The 17871-nt window shown below is 48.7% G+C and overlaps 1 protein-coding gene across 1 annotated transcript in view; it reads left to right on the forward strand.

Annotated features, from left to right (window-relative positions):
• PINX1 (PIN2 (TERF1) interacting telomerase inhibitor 1) overlaps positions 1-17871 on the forward strand; it is a 236594-nt gene that overhangs the window by 80064 nt on the left and 138659 nt on the right. The window lies entirely within an intron of this gene.

Consider the following 17871-nt stretch of genomic DNA (forward strand, 5'->3'; position numbering starts at 1 on the left):
GTCCTGTGAGCTGCATATTTGCCTCTCTGGTGCCTTGCCTGGCATTTATGGGTACTTGGTACAGTCTGCCATTCCACAAAGATGCATTAAATCAGGTGCCCTACTATGTGATGAAGGCAACAGGGAGCATAACGGATGTGGCCCATGCCCTCAGGCATCTCCCATTCCTGGGGAGACAGAACAAAAACAATTAGACAGATGACATGTAGTAAGTGCTTTGGAGCAAGCAAATATGGTGCTGCAACTGAAGTCCACAGGATGGGGGCTGCACAGCGCCTGCTTTGGGCAGGGGTGTCAGGGAAAGCCCCTCCAGACAGCTGACATTGAAGCTGTGTGTACACGAGAAGGAGCCAACTCTAGGAAGAGCATAAACAGCCTTCCAGACAAAGGGAACAGCACATACAAATGTCCTGGGGTAGGAAAAGTCTGGCTTGTTCTAAAAAGTGTCAAGACCCAGCACAGCCAGAGGTTGGCAGCAGGGAAAGGGTGGGGAAGGAGAGGGATGGCAGGAGCCTGATCAGGCAGGGTGTGCTCGTCCTACAAGGAGCTTGGGTTTGTTCCAAGTGCCATGGGAAGGGTTATGAAGGAAAGCTACACAATCAGATCCTTCTTTAAAGAAGAACCCCTTTCCTGCTGTGCAAGGGGCAGAGCAGGAGCTGAGCCAGGAGTCCCAGCTTAGCGGCTGCTGGGGAGGTCCAGGTGTGAGATGATAAGGTTGAGCATTTTGGGGAAATGATGCCACCTGTGCAGATCTGGGTGGTGCTCTGGAGAGCGAATTAACAAGACTGAGCAGGGCTGGTGTGGACGGTGAGGGAAGGGGTGGGTGATGATTTCTAACTGGGTGTATTGAGACAGAGGAGAGGGACCTGGCAGGGGTATGGGTCAAGAGTTAATAGCTCTGTCACCTTCCCTTACTTTTGGATTTTCTGATGCTTCCAAATGAACCTTGGCAGGGGTGCAGGTAGGGTGCCACTTGCTGCACCTCCATGGCACCTAATCCTGCCCTTTTTGGTTAGGCCCACACTGAGGAGTTTCCCTACTTAAGAGATCCAATGACCACCTTCCCTGGCGTCACTTTACCGCCATATTTCAGGCACCTGCCCTGGGCCAGACGCTGCGTCAGGACAGGGTTTGCAAAGACACCACCCCTTCAGGAGCTTATTTGTGGTGTAATACAGTTAAAAATTTTTGATGGATGTATGTACAGAAGAGGAAATAACTGTTTCTGGGGTTGTGATGGAGGAGGTAGCATTTGATCTGGGTTTTGATGGATCAATACTTCTCCTGAAGAGAAGGTTGGGAGGTTCTTCTGGTCAGCGGAACCACAAGTGCCAAGGGACGGAGGCCTGAAAGAGCACGGAGTGGGCAGGGAGTGAGTGGCTCTAGGCACCTAGAGCACAGGGCGTATTGCAGCAAGTGTGGGGGGCAGTGGTGGTGAGGATGATGATGGCACTCATGATGTTCGTTAAGACTTTGGGGGAGCTCAACTGTGTACCAGAGACTAGTTTAAGAAGTTTACATGGATTAACCCAGTATAATCCCGTAACAACCTTATGAAAAGATGCTCTATTTTCATTGTATAGATGATGACACTGAGGTTCAGAGAGATTAAGTAATAAGCACAAGGCAGCCACAAGGCTGTGACAAGGCTGGACCTTGACCAAGGCAGTCCAGCTCCAATGTCCGTGTCCTTCACAAAGATGGTTGTGACTGAGTCTCAGAGAGACAGGCTTGTGTCGATCTGCAGGATCGGGTCATTGATGAGGGGAGGGAGCATAGCTTGACATGCGCTGTAGACCCGTCAGCTCTGGTGTACACGCGCGCGTGTATGTGTGTGTGTACCACAGATACAATTATACTTATTAGGTCAGAAGACAGTTCTGGAATCCCTGCCCAGGGCTTGGCTTTTTGAAAATGTTCTCAGTCTTTGAGATCATCTGTGTGAGCCACCTCTGCTAAGCACTCTTGAGGAAGCCTTGTTGTCTTCCTGTCAAGCTCAGCTTGGCCTGACTAGGGGTGAGGGCATGGGCCTGAGACCCAGCACCCTCCCAGCTCCCCAGGGTCCCTGCTGGTGAGAAAGACACACAAGCGCTCACTGACTTTGGCTGGCCTTTCCTTGGGAATAGCCTCTGTTCTGACCCTGGAGACTGACAGGGCTGGGCCAGACACAGTGTGTGACCTACACAGTTAGTGAGGGATTTGGTATTAAAACCTGGTGCCCCACGTTTCCAGGACAGCTCACATCCCTTTAGTCTTCTTCAATCTCTCTGGAGACCCTCAGAGAAAGCCCAAGACATCCCCAGATATTCTCTCAGCGTGTGCCCCTCATCTCTATCAACCAGGGGGTAAGGGTGGGAAAGACTGGAAGTCCCTGGATGGGATCAGAAGCTTGTGACCACTGCAAGGACTTGGGCTGGGTCTAAAACTCAAAGGTGGAGGAGTCCCCTCCGGGCCCGGACGGGAGCCAGCTGGCACGGTGCAGACCAGCCCTGCTCAGGGGACACACGGGGGACATGCTTCTCCCACGGGAAGGGGGTTCTCTCAGAGAAGAGGAAAGCAGATTTGACTTGTTCTCCTAAGTGGCATTCCACCCTGCAACATTTTATAGGTGTTCCTGAACCCTGTGAGTGGGGGTTGGGCAGCTGCTGAGAGATGATACCTAAAAAGGTACCTCTGGCTGGTACATGACTTTAGTTTCCAAAGGGCTTTGCAGCTACAGAATCCTTAGAACTGAAGAGGCCAGTTGAGGCCATCGGGCCTACCTTCCTCATTTAACACATGGGAAGCGGAAGCACAGAGAAGCAAGCGAGTTTCCCAAAGTCACACACAAGGAAGGCTCCCAGAGAAGGCACCGGTCTCTGCCACACTGAGCGGGCAGCTGAGATGGTAGCACAGTATCTATAGGATGTGGTTCAAACACCAAGCCCAGGTGAGCCCCTACCCCCGCCACCTGACCATCTTTAGCCAAGGATAGCTCATACCAATTTTTTGTAGAACAAGCATCTTTACTAGGACAAGAAAATATGAAACCCTGCCTTTAAACATTGGTTTTATTTTAAACAAGCATTGAGCACTAGGATTCAATTAGGGCTCTTTCTCGCTGTCTTTTTGGCATTAACCTCCTTGCTTGTTTTCCTTCTTCACTTCAATTGCTAGCTCCTTTTACAACAAAAGCCTTTCACGTGACTTGTCCTTCAGCTTCATATTTGCTTCTTTTCTAGCAACATCCCTGACTGACAGCATCCCAGAACTTCAGAAAGGCAAGTGCTCATTCATGTTTCTCTGCTCCCACTAAGCTAAATATCTGTGCCTTTCTTTCCCTCCAGCTGCCAGCCCCAAAGCACTCCTTCCTTTCCCTAGTGAGGATGAAACGCATTCTCTAGGAAGCATCACTCCCACTTCAGTCTCCCTGAGCAGTTCTCCCTTTGCTGTGAAGAGCCCCGCCCTCTGGTCGTAGTTCTCAGGTGCAGGGAAGGCCCAGCCGGCTGCTTCTTAGCCGTTATCTCTGTGAAATGAGTGGAAGAGTTCCATGTCTCTCCTCCTGGGAGCTTTCTTTTTTCTTATGTGAAAAGTGCTTTCTGGTGTCATCCCAGGTGAATATTAGCTGTTACCCCCTAAGTCTGGAACACAAAAGGTGATTACCAGGTCCTTGAGGGTTTCGGTTACAATGAGGTGGAGCTGCCGCCCTGAGAGTGATGGTGATCTGGTTGTATGGCCCAGAGGGCATAGCTCTGAGCCCTGCATCCAAGCTAGGGATTCCCTGCTCAGTTTCCTTATTACCAGCAAGCAAAATGTGTTATTAAAATGACCAATCCACTGGACCAAACGCCCGCAGGTAATGAATCACCTTGTTGAGGATTATAGGGGCTCCTGTGTCCACCCCCACCCCTTACCAGTGTTGGCCATGGTCTGATGGGACCCTCAGGAAGCAGGGCCCTTCTCCCTGACTCATCCCCTGCTGAGCTGGAGCCGCCCACCCCAGAGACCTGCTCTGGGCTTTCAGACCAATTTGGCACAAAGGTCTTCCAGCCTTTGGTCTCAGCTTCCAGACTGCTCATCACACCGCTGGGTCTTAGCCGGTAACAGATGAATGGAGGAAAAGATGTGCCGTTCCCATTCGCCCCCTCCTCCTGGCTGTCTTAGATCTTTACCCATGACTGAAATGACGAGATACACACACAGACATGCTGCCTCCTCCGGCCAGAGCACAGATTGGACTTGGCCTCTCTCCAGCTCTCCGTTTTCCTCTCTTTTTGAAAAGACAGCCCTCTTCCCCTCCCATCAGATGTCTGCTTGGGTCTTCACAGGGTGCCCTGACCAGCCAACTCCAGCTCACACTCCTGCTTCAGCTACCAGTGGCTTCTCATTAAACACAACATTCAAACCTTACACTTTTAAAGGGAATTTGCAAAGACTTTAAACAGAGACCTAAATACAACCTTTCATTGCATCAATCAAGCCCGAGTCTGTATATAGTTCTGAGGCTTTCAGCTGAGGTTGCCCCTAACAACTGGTAAGAGAAAAAGAGAAGGAAGGTTCTTTTTCTTTTAAATTCTGGTAAGAACACTTAACACAAAATCTACCGTCTTAATAAATGTTTAAGTGCAAAAGAAAATGTAGTATGTACTTACACAAGGGAGAGTTCTTAGAGCAACAGGAAAAACATATGAGAAAGATGAACTAAATCGATTTCATTACAGTTAACGCAGATGAAACAGCAATTGTTCACCTGGAAACATCTGTGCATAAAATGCCGGGACAAAGAGGAACATCAAGGCAGGCTTCCTGAGCCCGCACAGGCCGACTGGTACCGCCCCTTGGGGAGGCTCTGAGGTCTGCAGGTTCAGAGCCTGCGCAGTGAATGTAATGACCATTAAGCACCTATTATGTGCCCAGCACCGTTTGAGAAGCTGGGGGGGAAATAGCAATAAACAAAACAGTTAGAAAACCCTTCCCTCATGCAGCTTACATTTTTTACAGAGAGAGACAGACAGTGAACAAAACAAATACTTTATTTTACACGCAGGTTTCCCCTGCTATCCCAAAGTAGAGCATGTCTATGAGAACGTTCATGAGCTGAAATAGCATAAAGTGAAGAAGCAATGACCACTGATTTACACGGAAACAATGTTGCGCATCCCCAGAGAGCAGAACGCTACACTTTGTAGACCCATCCAGCCCCTCAAGCAACACTTTCCACCGTCCGCTTTACTGGACGCAGACTTACAGAGACCACCCCACTACCGACAGAAGCAGTGGTAACCGGCAGCTTGCAGGATTCTTTCCCTTTGCGTGTAAACAGTGCGAGTGGTGGATGCGGACACATTCAACACACATACTGTATCTGTTTTGTTCACCACTGTTGAAACACTTAATCACACCCAGTTTTACACTAAGTATAACACCCTTTCATACTCTCAGGCTTTTCTGATACCTTAGGTCCCACCTGGCTAAGGGATGCACAGAATAAATGGGATGAAGCACAGATGCTCAGTGCCATGGGGCTTGATGCCGAGACGCCAAGTGTGGTTCCCGGGGGAGGAGTCTGGCGGGGTCACTATTGCTGCCTGGGGTGCACGCTGCCTCTGAAAAAGGTTGTGCAGAACAAACACTGGATGCGGTTTTTGCTTTTCACTTTTTTTTTTTTGGTAAAAGTGAAAATCCTCTTCCTATTTCTTTCCATTAGCAGAAATGGGTACTAATTATAGGGCTTTCATAAAAGCAAAGTAGCTCAATGCCAACGTTTGAAAAGTGGGGGACACCTGTGTTAGAACATGATCAGCAGCCGGGGGACAGGGAAGCTGGGCAGAGGGGGTGAGAGAGGGCCAGAGCCGTGTGCGGCTTCCCACAGGGCAGCCGAGGAAGGTTCCCAGAGAAGGTGACCTTGGAGCAGAGATCTGAAGATGGGAGGGAGCCAGCCCCACCGAGTTCTGGAGGAGAGTCTGCCAAGAAGAGGGTGCAGCCAAGGGCAAGGGCTGGAGCTAAGAGTGCCAGCGTATGAGACCAATGAGGAGGCTGAGAGGAGTGTGGTCCCTGGGCCGCTTCTCTAGCTCCGCCCTGCCCAGGGGTCTTGCCGGCAGAGCTGCTCTCCTCCTTATTTTTTTTCTTCTTTTTTCTTTTTTAAAAATTTAAACAGCTTTAATGAAAAACAATTTCCATACTCTGCAGTTCACTCATTTGAAGGGTACAGTTCAGCGACTTTAGTTTATTCACGGAGCTGTACCATCACCACGATCCATCTCAGAACATTTTCATTGCCCCGCAAAGGCACCTCACCCTTCAGAAATGCTCTCCTGTGAGCTCTGCCCCCTAAGCACCCCATAGGGAGATGGCGGCTGAGGGAGCATCGGACCATGTCCCCTGTGCTAGAACGTGGTGACGGAGGCTGGGCAAACCTCTCACATCTCATCGTCTTTGGGCCTGGATGACGTGAGTGAGGGCAGGAGGGACTCTCGAAGTCCCTTTCAGGCAAGCTATGACTCTAAGAGAAAAGTGGGGAAACTCCGGTGAAACTTGGGCAGTAGCAATCTTTAATTACTGGGTTGGACATTCACGTCAGAGACCATCACGAACTTGAAGCCTCATGGCAACTTCCAGCTCCAGGAAAGACTGCAAGGAAATGATCTTCAGAAGATCTTTTCTATTCCTTAAGATTTCAAGGAAAGGAAGCCTACATGGGTCACACATGATGTCTTCTCATGCCACACATCTCTGAGTCTGGGGAGAGAGTGGAATAGAAGAGACCCTGAGGAGGACACCTGGGGGTGAGTCCCTGTAGGCTGTTGTGCTTCTGGTGTGATTATGGGTGAGTCACCCTTTCTGAACCCCAAGTTTTTGTGCATAACTCACACTCAAGGACCCACGCAATTCTGGACTAAATTAATTGGTGGTGCTCAGCAGGTCAGGACATCAAGAGCAGTTCTAGGGGTGTCATGTTCCCTCCACTGACAACCAAAGGTAAAGATCAGGTCTGATGCTGACCCAGGGACAGCTGGGTCCTGTGTAATTTCCAGGTCTTCCTGCATGTTCAGAGTCCATGTGCCCCAGGTTGCCAGACCCTAGAGTTTAGGAACCGGCCAGCTAGGAAATCTGCCCACCTGGGACAACATGGAGCCCACCTCTACTTGGACTATTGTGCGGGCCCCATTGTTTCCTCTACCCCCTCACCTTTTGCCAGTAATAACCAAGCACTTCGAGTTCTTCCCTGCTTGTCCCCTTGGTTACTTTCCTAAGGCTGTCACCCAGAAGAAAGGCACTGCCTTCTGTTTGGCATTGTGGAAAGCTCCCCCAACCCCCATCCCATGTGTGCCATACCCTGCTCTGGCTTCACACCCTTCTCTGAACTTAGTTGCTGCACCCGCTCAGCTCAGACAAGGCCCTTAACCTCTTGGAGCCTCGGGGATTCTCATTTGTAAACCACAGCTAGTAACTACTGATCCAGAGGGGTTTTGTCAGAAGTGAAGTGCATTTGTTCTTGGCACAAAAGAGACCCTCTGTGACAGTGGCTAGCATTTTTACTCTCAGCCTTCAAAGGCAAGCACTGCCCACCACTCCCAGTAAGGACTTCAGCTGGCAAAGTCATTTTACCTGGCAGGCTTTTCTTGTCCGGGGCCAGTCAGTGCTGAGAATTCGGGTGGAGGGGGCAAGGACCACTTCTGAGTCAGCCCGCACACAGGCCCGTGCCAACCTCACCTGCTCAGGAGTCCTGCCTCCTTCCACCAAGCTGCTACCGGAGCTGCCACGTTGCTAAACAGTGGTGCTGCACCATCCAGAAGTACAGCTGGCACAGCTGGGCTGTGAGCAGAGGCAGCGAGGCTGGACCATCCACATTGAGGACGGTGGTTCTGGTTAATCGAGGGCTGTCACTCTCAGGGACTCAGTGGCTTCAGGTAAAACATCCTAAAACCACTGGGGCTGGAAGAATTTCAAGAGTTTGACAGCCATATCATCTCCTACACCATGGAAGGCAGCACTGAGCCTGACTCCAACCTTTTAAAAGGATTTTATCAGATTCTAAATGGCTATAACTTTCTGAGTCACCTCCTACCCCATACCTGCAGCTCCCCCCTCCCCCCATCACATTTCTGACAGGTCAGGGGACAGGATGAGGAGGCTGCTGGGACTTTTGCTCTTTGCCTTGAGAGGATGGGCCTCAAACTACACTATTTGCAGTATCTTAGAACCCCAGCAGGTCCCTCCTCTTCCTGCTTACATATTAGATCACAGGAGCCTGCAGGTAAGATTGAGCTGGGAGATCCTCCTGATGTTGGCCGCAGGTCTGCTCCTCGCATTGTAGTGCACAATTTCATGAGGGAGTCATTTAGGTTAGGTTTTTGTTGAAACAAAATATATATATAAGTATGATGGTCAATGATAATGTGTTACGCAAACTCACTTAAAGGCATCTGCATGGAGCACCTGCTATATGCCAGGCTCTGTGCTAGCCTCTGAGATGAACAAGGCAGAAGGGGGTCTCTGCCCTGCTGAGGCCAACATTTGGGTGGAGACAGGCAATAAATAAACAAATTCAAATATAATTGAGTATATATGTTACACAGAGAGAGTATACAAATACATATTATATATACAGAATGTCCCAGAGGAGGAACAGGGAGAAAGAATATAACATGTAGCTACATCCTTGGTACTATAGAATACTTCGTATATATGTTATAGTCATTTGCCACATAATGATGTTTTCATCAACAGACAGCCCACCTACAAGACAATGATCCAATAAAATTATAATGGACCCAAAAATTCCTATCACCTGGTGACATCATAGCTGTCATTACCATTGTAGCGTGACTCCTGTTTGTGGTGATGCTGATATAAACAAACCTACTGTGCTGCCAGTTGTATAAAAACATAGCACATACAATAATGTACTGTGCATCAACTTGGTAATGATAATAAATGGCTATGTTACTGGCTTACATGTATTTACTATACTACAGTTTTGATCATTATTTTAGTGTTCTCTTTCTACTTACAAAGTACGTTTGCTCTAAAACAGTGTGCGGTGTTATGCCGGCAGCAGCCTCATACATCTCGTATTTACCACATCTCTCATTGCATCATTTTGTCTTGTGCGTGACTTATGTCTTCTTGTTTTGTACAGTAACATGCTGCACAGGCTTGTAGTCTAGGAGCAACAGGCTATACCATATGGCCTCACGTGTAGTAGGCTGTACCAGCTAGGTTTGGGTGAGAGAACTCTGTGATGTTCACATGGTGATGAAATCCTCTTTCTCAGAACATGCCCCCATTGTTAAGCAGTGCATGACTTTATGTATAGTCAGTATGTGTATGTACACTATATATATATTCTTTCTCTATATATCTGTATATTTTATATATGTGTGTGTGTGTCTGTATATATGTATATATGGTTTGTATGCATATGTTTCAAAGCTGTGCCTTATGTCTAACATTCATGGTTTGCTGAATCCTCCAAACCCACATTTTACCCCTGGCTCACAAACGATAAACGACAGCCAGGTCTGTTTGTACCAGAGCCCGTGTCCTTTCCAGGGCGTCTCACAGCCTCTGTTAAAATGCAGTCACTCTGGGAGCATCAGGGCATTGACACTGGTCAACCGTTTGCTGTGACATGAGGCTGGATTTACTGGGACTTTCTAGTGATGGCAGACAGTCTTCTTCATGGTGTGTTCCAGGTCGACCAGGACCCCAGGCATCCGCAAGGCTGGTGCCATGCCCGCTGTGTGGCTGACATTTGTTCTAGAATCTCTAGAGCTTGCCTTTATCCAGCTGGCATTTTGATAGCTCTGACAGCATCTCAGAAAGAAGGCATAAGTGAAGCAGGGGCTGGATTTAGCTTTCTTCCTGCTGGGCCCTTTAAATACCGGTGTTTGACCGTGAAGCCACGTACCTCCTATTGTCCACCACGTGGGGAAGCGCCAGGGCCCATTAGGAGGCAGAGTGAGTGAGGAGGAAACATGAGCAAGTGTCTGTTGTGGTTTCTGTGGGAAGCAATGGGTAGGGCAGGGAATGCAGGCTTAGGGTTGGCTAGTCCAGAATAATTTCAGGGGGCTCTGGAGCACTGGGGCTGTCCGCTGCTTGTCTGGTACCTGGCCCCGGTGTGATTAGAGCAGGAGGCTAGTGGCCTGGGAGGGTCTGAGCGTAATAAAGGAGGTGGTTGAGGTTTGGGCTCTGGATGTTTTCATTTGCAGGGAAGGCACCAATGGCTTGCTCTTTGTAGGAATTTGGTAACCCTGGGAGGGACAGTCCCTCGGCGAGTCAGCAAGGACCCAGATGTCAAAGCAGAGAATAAGACATGCTTCATGCAGTAACCTTAGACAAATCTTTTTACCTCCCTGAGCCTTGGTTTCTTCTTCTGTAAAATGGGGCACCAATAGACATTCCAGGGGATTACGGTGAAGATTAAATGAAGTAACATGGGCAAAGTATCTGGAATCATGCCAGGTGCATTGGAAACATTCAATAAGTGTTAGTTCCTTTTCATTTCTGTCTTCTGCGCTCAAGGTCTTTTTCCTAAAGGAGAATGGAGGCTCCCAGAGAATTCATCTTTCTCACATTCAGAGATGATGAGGGATGTTGGGACGGCTGGTGGGCTCATGGGCCCCTTTCCCTATGGGTTCACTTGAGAATCCAAGGATTGCTGTGGACTCTTTCATGAGAAAACATCCACACGGTTCTGCACATAGTTTCAGAAGGACCCAATCACACCCTAGGGGAGCTCGTATATGTGAGGGTACATTTGAACTAAAAATAAAAGTAACAAGAGATAAAGTTTATTAAGGTGGCAGGAAATGCTGAAGTGGAAAATAAAACATGGATGGTGGGAGACAAAAGTGGGGGCTTGCTGTCTCCAGTGTAGAGGTCAGGGTGGCCTGGCTGAGAGCTGAGCTTTGAGTGGGGTGCATGGAGATAACGGGGGGGGGGGGGGAGGGAGGGCGATTCAGGCAGAGGGAAGAGCAGGTGCTTGTGCCCCGAGGTGGTGGAGTGCTTGGGGCACGTCTAGGGCAGGGGGAGTGTGAGGGCCTGGAACAAAACCTTGCTGCATGAAAGGAGCTTTGAAGGGAGCCCACTGGAGAGGGGATCTATGGAAGGACCTAAGCACGGGGCTGAGCAGTATCATGTGGGGGCTCTGGAGGCCCTTATGAGGACATTGATGCGAACCCTGAGTGAGATCGCGGATCGGTCGGGAGAGACTAGCCGTGCTGTGGTTTAGAATAGGTGAACAATTTCAGTGGCTCAAAACAACTTTGATTCATGCTGCATGTTTGTCGTAGGTCACTGGGGGAGCAGCCTCTTCTTGGGGCACAGGAAAATATGATCTTCCACCTGGAAGTGACACCTGTTTCACTGGCTAGAGCATGTCACAGGCCACACCTGGGTTCAGCAGGGCAGGATTGCATTTCCTAGCAGAAGAAAGACATGGAAAACCAGTGACCACTGACAGTCTACCTTCCTGGGAGGCCACACAGAGGGACATTCTTTAGCTTAGTCACTTTGGTTGTATTGTGACAGAGAAATCCTTTAGGAGGCCATTCCAAGAATCCAGGCAGGAGATGGAATAGAGGTGTCACACCTCCACACTCACAGGGACACTAGGATGGGATCTTCCAGGGGTGTGTCTTCAGCTTTGCAGACCCACACTTAGACTTCTTTGACTTTGTCAATGCTCACAGAGGTGATCAGAGGACTGATAGATGATCACCAAATTGATAAGAATTTGACATGTAGATCTGAATGCTAATCCATTCCTCTGTAGGTGTGGATGAAGAGATATATCTTTCCCAGTTATTAAAAACAAGAGTCTGAGTTTTGGAGTTAGGCAGGACTATGTTCAAATCCTGGTTCCGGGATTTCTTAATGACTTGCTATGGAAAAGTGACAGCCTGTGAGCCTCAGTCTCCTCATCTTAAAATCAGCCACCACCTCATAGGGAAGAACCATTGAGTTAATGTTTGTCAAGTGTCCCGTGTAAAGTCCGGCCCAAGGTAGCCATTCAACAGAGGCAAGGTAGGATTGTTATTGAAAACTTACTAGCGGTTATCAGATGACGTTATAAGCCTGGATTCAGAGCCAATAAAGAGATGTTTCATATAAATATGGTAAGACAATGGTCGTCGTAGGCAGCCGTCCGTCTCGAGAGACGATGGTGTAGCTTCTTAAGAGTCTATCTGCACCGCCGAGAATGACTGTGCAGTCCAACTCAGGAGTGACACGGTATCTGTCTCCTCCCGTGTTGAATCGACATCTTGTGATGACGCTGGAGTGTCCTCTCCAGTGAAGCTGAAGCTACAGAGCCTGGGCAGGGTGATATGGAGGGTCTGCTGTTGCCCATGCAGCAGACTCCCCCTCTCTTCGCAGCTGAAGGGTCCAAGGGAAAGACGGAGTCAATACAGCTTGGCTTCAGGTGCGCTGCAGGAGTTGCCGGTGTTGACTACAACGTCAAACCGCCTTAGGGACTCCGGCTCCGGATTTTCTGTCGGGGTTTACTCCCTTAGCCTTTCCCCTGAAGAGGTATGCCGCAAGGCAGCGGAGGTTTTTTGGAGTCAGTTTTCCTTCTCTGTAAGACAATGGTACAACAGAGATTATTACCATTGTAGTGGTCAGATTTGAATGCTGTCCCCTTGGGCCACTCCCTTACGTTAAGCAGCTCTTTCTTCAGCCAGGGTGTGGTATAATTTCTCAGGTGTCAGCTTTCCTGAGACATTCCGTCCTCCCTTCCTATGTTTACATGAGGCCACTGGGATTTTTTCCAAATCGCCTTGGCCACACATACACGTCAGTCCTGAAGGTCACATCCACAGATGACGAATGCATCTTCTATTTTGACCCTTCCTAAGGGTCAGTCTGGAAATGTCTTAAGGTTACTCCATGTGGTGACCTCCGATGGGAATCACATCCTTTTCAAATACAGAAATGTGACAAAAATGAGCATGTCAGTGCTTGTAAATAATTGTGCTTGAAGAAAACCTTAGACTTTAGTGACTGTGAGTGTATTTTCAGTGAAAGTTTTAAAAAAGAGATTGATTTCTTTGTTGCTGTTACTTCAGACTTACAGAGTATGATTTTAATAGCCAGGTAGTGCATTGCTCTGCCCAGATGTATGGTGTTGGAATATGGGAGCCCCATAAAGGTCTCCTCTAATGTGAGTGATACCCACCTAGCATTTCAGGAAAGGTGGCTGATCTGACCAGTGGTGTGCAGATAAATGTTTAACAACTGGCTCTTAGAAAATTGGGGGAAGCCTGATTTTTTTTTAGCTTTTGTCAATTTCTGTGGTATAAATACTGCCATCACACTTATTTTAACGCTCCAAAATGACATCGGTTAGCCCAACAAATTTCAGCAAATTTAACAATTGGATCTTGCAGGCCAGGAAGAGCCAGTTTAAGCAGACGGATCCTGTCTGAGGGGTGAAATAATCCCAGGACTCCATGTTTGTGTTCTTGCTTACTACCTATGTAACCTTGGCCAAGTTACTTCAGGTCTTTGATCCTGGCCCATAGATGGCACCCATGAGGCTTGTTTCTTTCCCCGTGCTTGCCTGGTTAGTAACGTACTTTTTTGCCAGCACCCCCTTGCTGTGTGCCTGGGTGGAGGTGAGGACAGGAGACAGACGGTGATGCTTCAAGAGCCAGGCACACAGCTGTGTTTTCTCTTTCTGGGAGCATTTCCAAGAAGAGACTGTGCTTTTTTTAAAATGTAGGAAGATAGGGTGAAGTTTGACAGGTGGAAAGGGAAGGACTGCCCATCTCAAAGGAAAATACACCAAGGGACTTTGAAAAGCAGGTGGTGACGTTCCCCCCTGATGTTAGCTTCCATGGTGGGCAGGGAGGAGGCAAGGGCAAAAAGAGGGAGATGTTGACCTTGACATGCAGATAGACAAACAGCCAGTTGAGCATGTTTCTTGGTTGTGGGGATCTTTTGGGGACCAACCCAGGGGGGTACAAGGCCCTACAAATTAGTTGAGTGTACAATATCAGAACACAGCTGTGGCCACATCCAAGTTTTTTAACTTCACATTCAGCTTCCTCATTTGTGAAATGGGGGTAATAGCCCAGCAGGGAAAGAATGCCGTACGTAACTGGGGGCTAGCTAATGGTCAAGTGTGAAGAAGGACAGAGTGGGTCCAAGTGCCAAATGTCACACAGGAGGAGTGCTTGAACCAGTTCTCTTAATGCCGCTCTTAGGAACTGGTTGACCACTCAATGAAAAGTCTCTGGCAGGGTTGGAGGGTCGGGAGTACGGGAGTGGGGAGAGTGAAGGGGGCAAGGTGATCTCCTTGTGAAGGCTGGAGGGGAAGAGACAGAGAGAGGTGGGATTGCATTGAGAGAGGACGCAGGGTCCAGGGAGCTCCTTTTTGTAAGATGAGAGGAACTTGACCATGTGATGGGAAGGAGCCAGGGCAGAGGGAGCTGTGAGTCCCCGCATGGCTGACTTGTCCTGCCCCAGCCCTTCCCTGTGCTTAGTGCCTGTCCAATCCCTCTTCGGGGGGTTTCCAATGTGTGGTTTAGCGGTGGAACTGAGCACTTGGTGGCAGAGGGTGGAGGAGGGCAGCTGGGTGTGCACCTCTGGTTCTACAAAGCTGAGTTCTGCTATAGACCCCATCCACTTTCACCTGGAAGCGGTCTCGTAACAATCGGCAGACACTCCCGTGGGTTCTCAGAGCACCCCTTGCACCCACATGCTGCGTTCTCCTTCTGAGATGCTCTAGCATCTGGTTTCTCCTTCAAGTGCCCTTTCTGGTGATGTGTTGGGGCTCCCATAGGCTCAGTGCAGCCCTGATCCATTCTGAGCCATGGCCCTGCCGTCCACTTGCCAGAATTCAGCCTCCCTATGTCACCTTGATGGCTGGGCCCTCTCGCTGTCCCTGATCCCTTTTACTGCATCACAGCCGCCTGGTTCTTCCACTTTATCTGCCCCCACCCCCCGATTTTAGAGTCCTGTCTTTTCTCAGAAACCCTGTCACTATGCTTCTCACGTGATGGGACAGCCACACGCACATTTTTTTTTTCTTTGTTTCCCAATTGGCAACAGTTTGATTGACAATACCCTTGGATATTGCAATGACACCACCAAATTGGGACTTCCCGGATGACTACCCCTCTTTGGTAAAGGGTGTCCAACTGCAGGGTGCAGCCCCTCTCACTTTATTTTGTTGGCTAAAGGTGTGGCCAGTGCATTTCTGAAAACCTTAGATCCCAGGTTCGGTGATCAGAGCCCGAAGGCCCCTCTCCCAAGCCTTTCTCAGGGGAGGGGAGTGCCTCACCCCTCCAACGAGGTTTCAGCTTAATGCTGCTTAGAAAGCTAAGCTGGACTCCAGTCAACTCAGTGAGCCAGCTGCAAGCCCCACATCATGGTCTGCACCAGGAGAAGTGAGCAAGCCGTGAAGGTCATTGCCCAGAACTTGTCACAGCCATACGTGAAGTGTTTAACAATTTGCAGCTTGATCTTTGGAATGCAGAGAGTGATCGAGCCATAGCTGGAAGTGAATCATAAACGCTTCCAGGCCCATCCAAGAATTTCACTGGGGGCTGCGAGGCCACTTCCACAGCTGGTTCCCATGAGCTTGGGTCTTGGCCAGGGTAATGCATTGACTTTGGGGTTGACCTCAGGCAAGACAGAAGTCTCCCAAGTGAGCCACTGCAGAGAGGGAAAACTCCGTACTTCCTCCCCCTGTAATGGAATACACTGCCAGCCTTTGAAGATTAATCACTTAACAGAGGGAAAGTGCTCTCAGTTAATTCTATTGGCATTACCTCTTTCTTTGTGGCTTGAACGTTACTCTCCTGAGGAAGGTGGAGTAGAATTCAAATTTGGTTTTTAGCTCCATAATCAAGGGCTTCTCTCAGATACCCATGGGCAATATACTTCTCTTCCACTCTTGGCAAAAGCTTCAAAGCCTTTGCACCCAGCATGCCTAGACTTCCTTTCCGTTCCCCTCCTCAGTCCCTCCGAAGTTTATATCTACAGGATCCATTAGGACAATGGTCATTTTCAAGGCCATTGGAATCAGACTCTGGATTTGAATCCTGATTCAACTTCTTGACAGATGTATGATTTTTGAAAGATACTGTGTTTCTTCATCTAGAAATTGGGATTAGAGCACTGTATTAGTTTGCAAGGGCTGCTAGAACACAATAACACAGACCCGGTGGCTAAAACACCAGAAATGTATTTTCTCACTGTTCTAGAGGCTGGAGGTCCAAGATCAAGGTGTTGGCATGGTTGGTTTCTTCTGAGGCTTTTCTCCTTGGCTCGTAGATGGCCATCTTCTCATTCAGCTTTGGTAGACTTCTCCTCTGGTTACTAAGGGTCAGTAGCACACCTGAGATATGTCACTATTAACATCAAGAAATTAGTTCACAAAGAGAGGGGTAGCATCACAGAGATGTCTAAAAGGGACTTTCCAAGGATGCTACAGTGTTGGTAATACACTTGGTATATACTATCAAGATGACTACACGTTCCCTGCCCTTCAGAAACCTACAGCCTAAATCATGTGACTCCTAAGGGGACCCACTTTCCTACCTGCCCCAACCCAACGGACAACATGAACACAGGGGGCTAAAATGCTAGCACAACTGCTGTGACACGGTTGCAGAATATATGCCCTCAGCAGATGCTGGTGGGAATGCCCAGCGTGTACAAAGGGCAAAGCAGGGCCCATAAGGACTGTGCTCAGAACTTCCCAGAGAAGTGAGAGGAGAATTGGTGGGCATTTTTAAGACTGGCTTCTGTGCAGAACTTGTGATATTTTCTTCCACGTTTGTTTCCATCTTGATTGTTATTATTACAAAATCAACACATCCTCATTGTAACAGTTAACCATCTATGGGTTTTCTATGCTTATGGTAAGATGCTGGTTTTTGTTATCCTATAATGTTCTGCAAGCTGCAAACCGGAGCACCATCTCCTTGAAATGTTGGCAGGAAGGGGCTGTGTGAGATGGGCAAGGAAGGGCAAGTGCTGGGAGGGTGTAAAATGACAGAGGACCTTGATTCTTCATTGAAGTCTGGAGAGGAGTGGAGATGTGGACTGGGACCTGGGGAAAGACAAACAGAAGACTGGAGCCCTGGGGCAGTTTAGGTAGTCTCCTGGTGAAAGAGGCTCCTAGATCTAATCTTCGAGCTCACGAGAGGAAATGACTAGGTGACATTGATTTCTGCCTGGAAGACTGTCATGGGGCAGCTGTGCTGTGGTGTGAGGTTAAGGAATGTGGTAAGGAGCTGGTTGTCCATGGAGCACTACTCAGGTCTGCAGTTGAATTTAGTTGCATTGGGTTCTGAAATTTTGGGAGAAAGGAAAAGTAGAAGAGATGCTAGATGGACCGAGTGAAGGTAATGCAGGGGGGAGTCAAGGCGTGATTGGGCATCTTGCTCAAGAGGAGGTTGCATAATAATACCTGACTAATGATTGCTCGCTCATGGATGGGTTTGGAGAAACTTCTAATAACAATTTGTGTTTAGTTTGATTTAGTTAACAAATATCAAATGAACAACATTATAATTAAAATTGCTCTTGGAGATTCAAGTGTCGCTTGGGATCAGATACATTTACTTGCCCTTGGAAAGCAAGCTTGTGAGGGGAAAAGGCACCCTCCAACCATGAGTTATTTCACTGCTGAGTCAGGACAGAATCCAAGAAAAGACAGGGCCTCTCAAGTCAAGGCCTCAGAGAACACTGAGCAGTGGTTTGTGGAGAGAGCAACAAGGATTGTGGTGAGCAGGAGTGAGGGAGGCAGCCAGCACAACAGATAACAGATCCCAGGGTCCTTGATCAGAATGGCCTTGGGGAGCAGGTGAGGGGAGGAGAAGCTACATGGAAGAAGGTGCAGGGAAGGGCTCCTGGGGCCTTGAGTGAGCTGAGAAA

Source organism: Furipterus horrens, unplaced genomic scaffold (genome assembly GCF_987537825.1).
Source record: "Furipterus horrens unplaced genomic scaffold, mFurHor1.1.pri manual_scaffold_10, whole genome shotgun sequence".
NCBI classification, from domain to species: Eukaryota; Metazoa; Chordata; class Mammalia; order Chiroptera; family Furipteridae; genus Furipterus; species Furipterus horrens.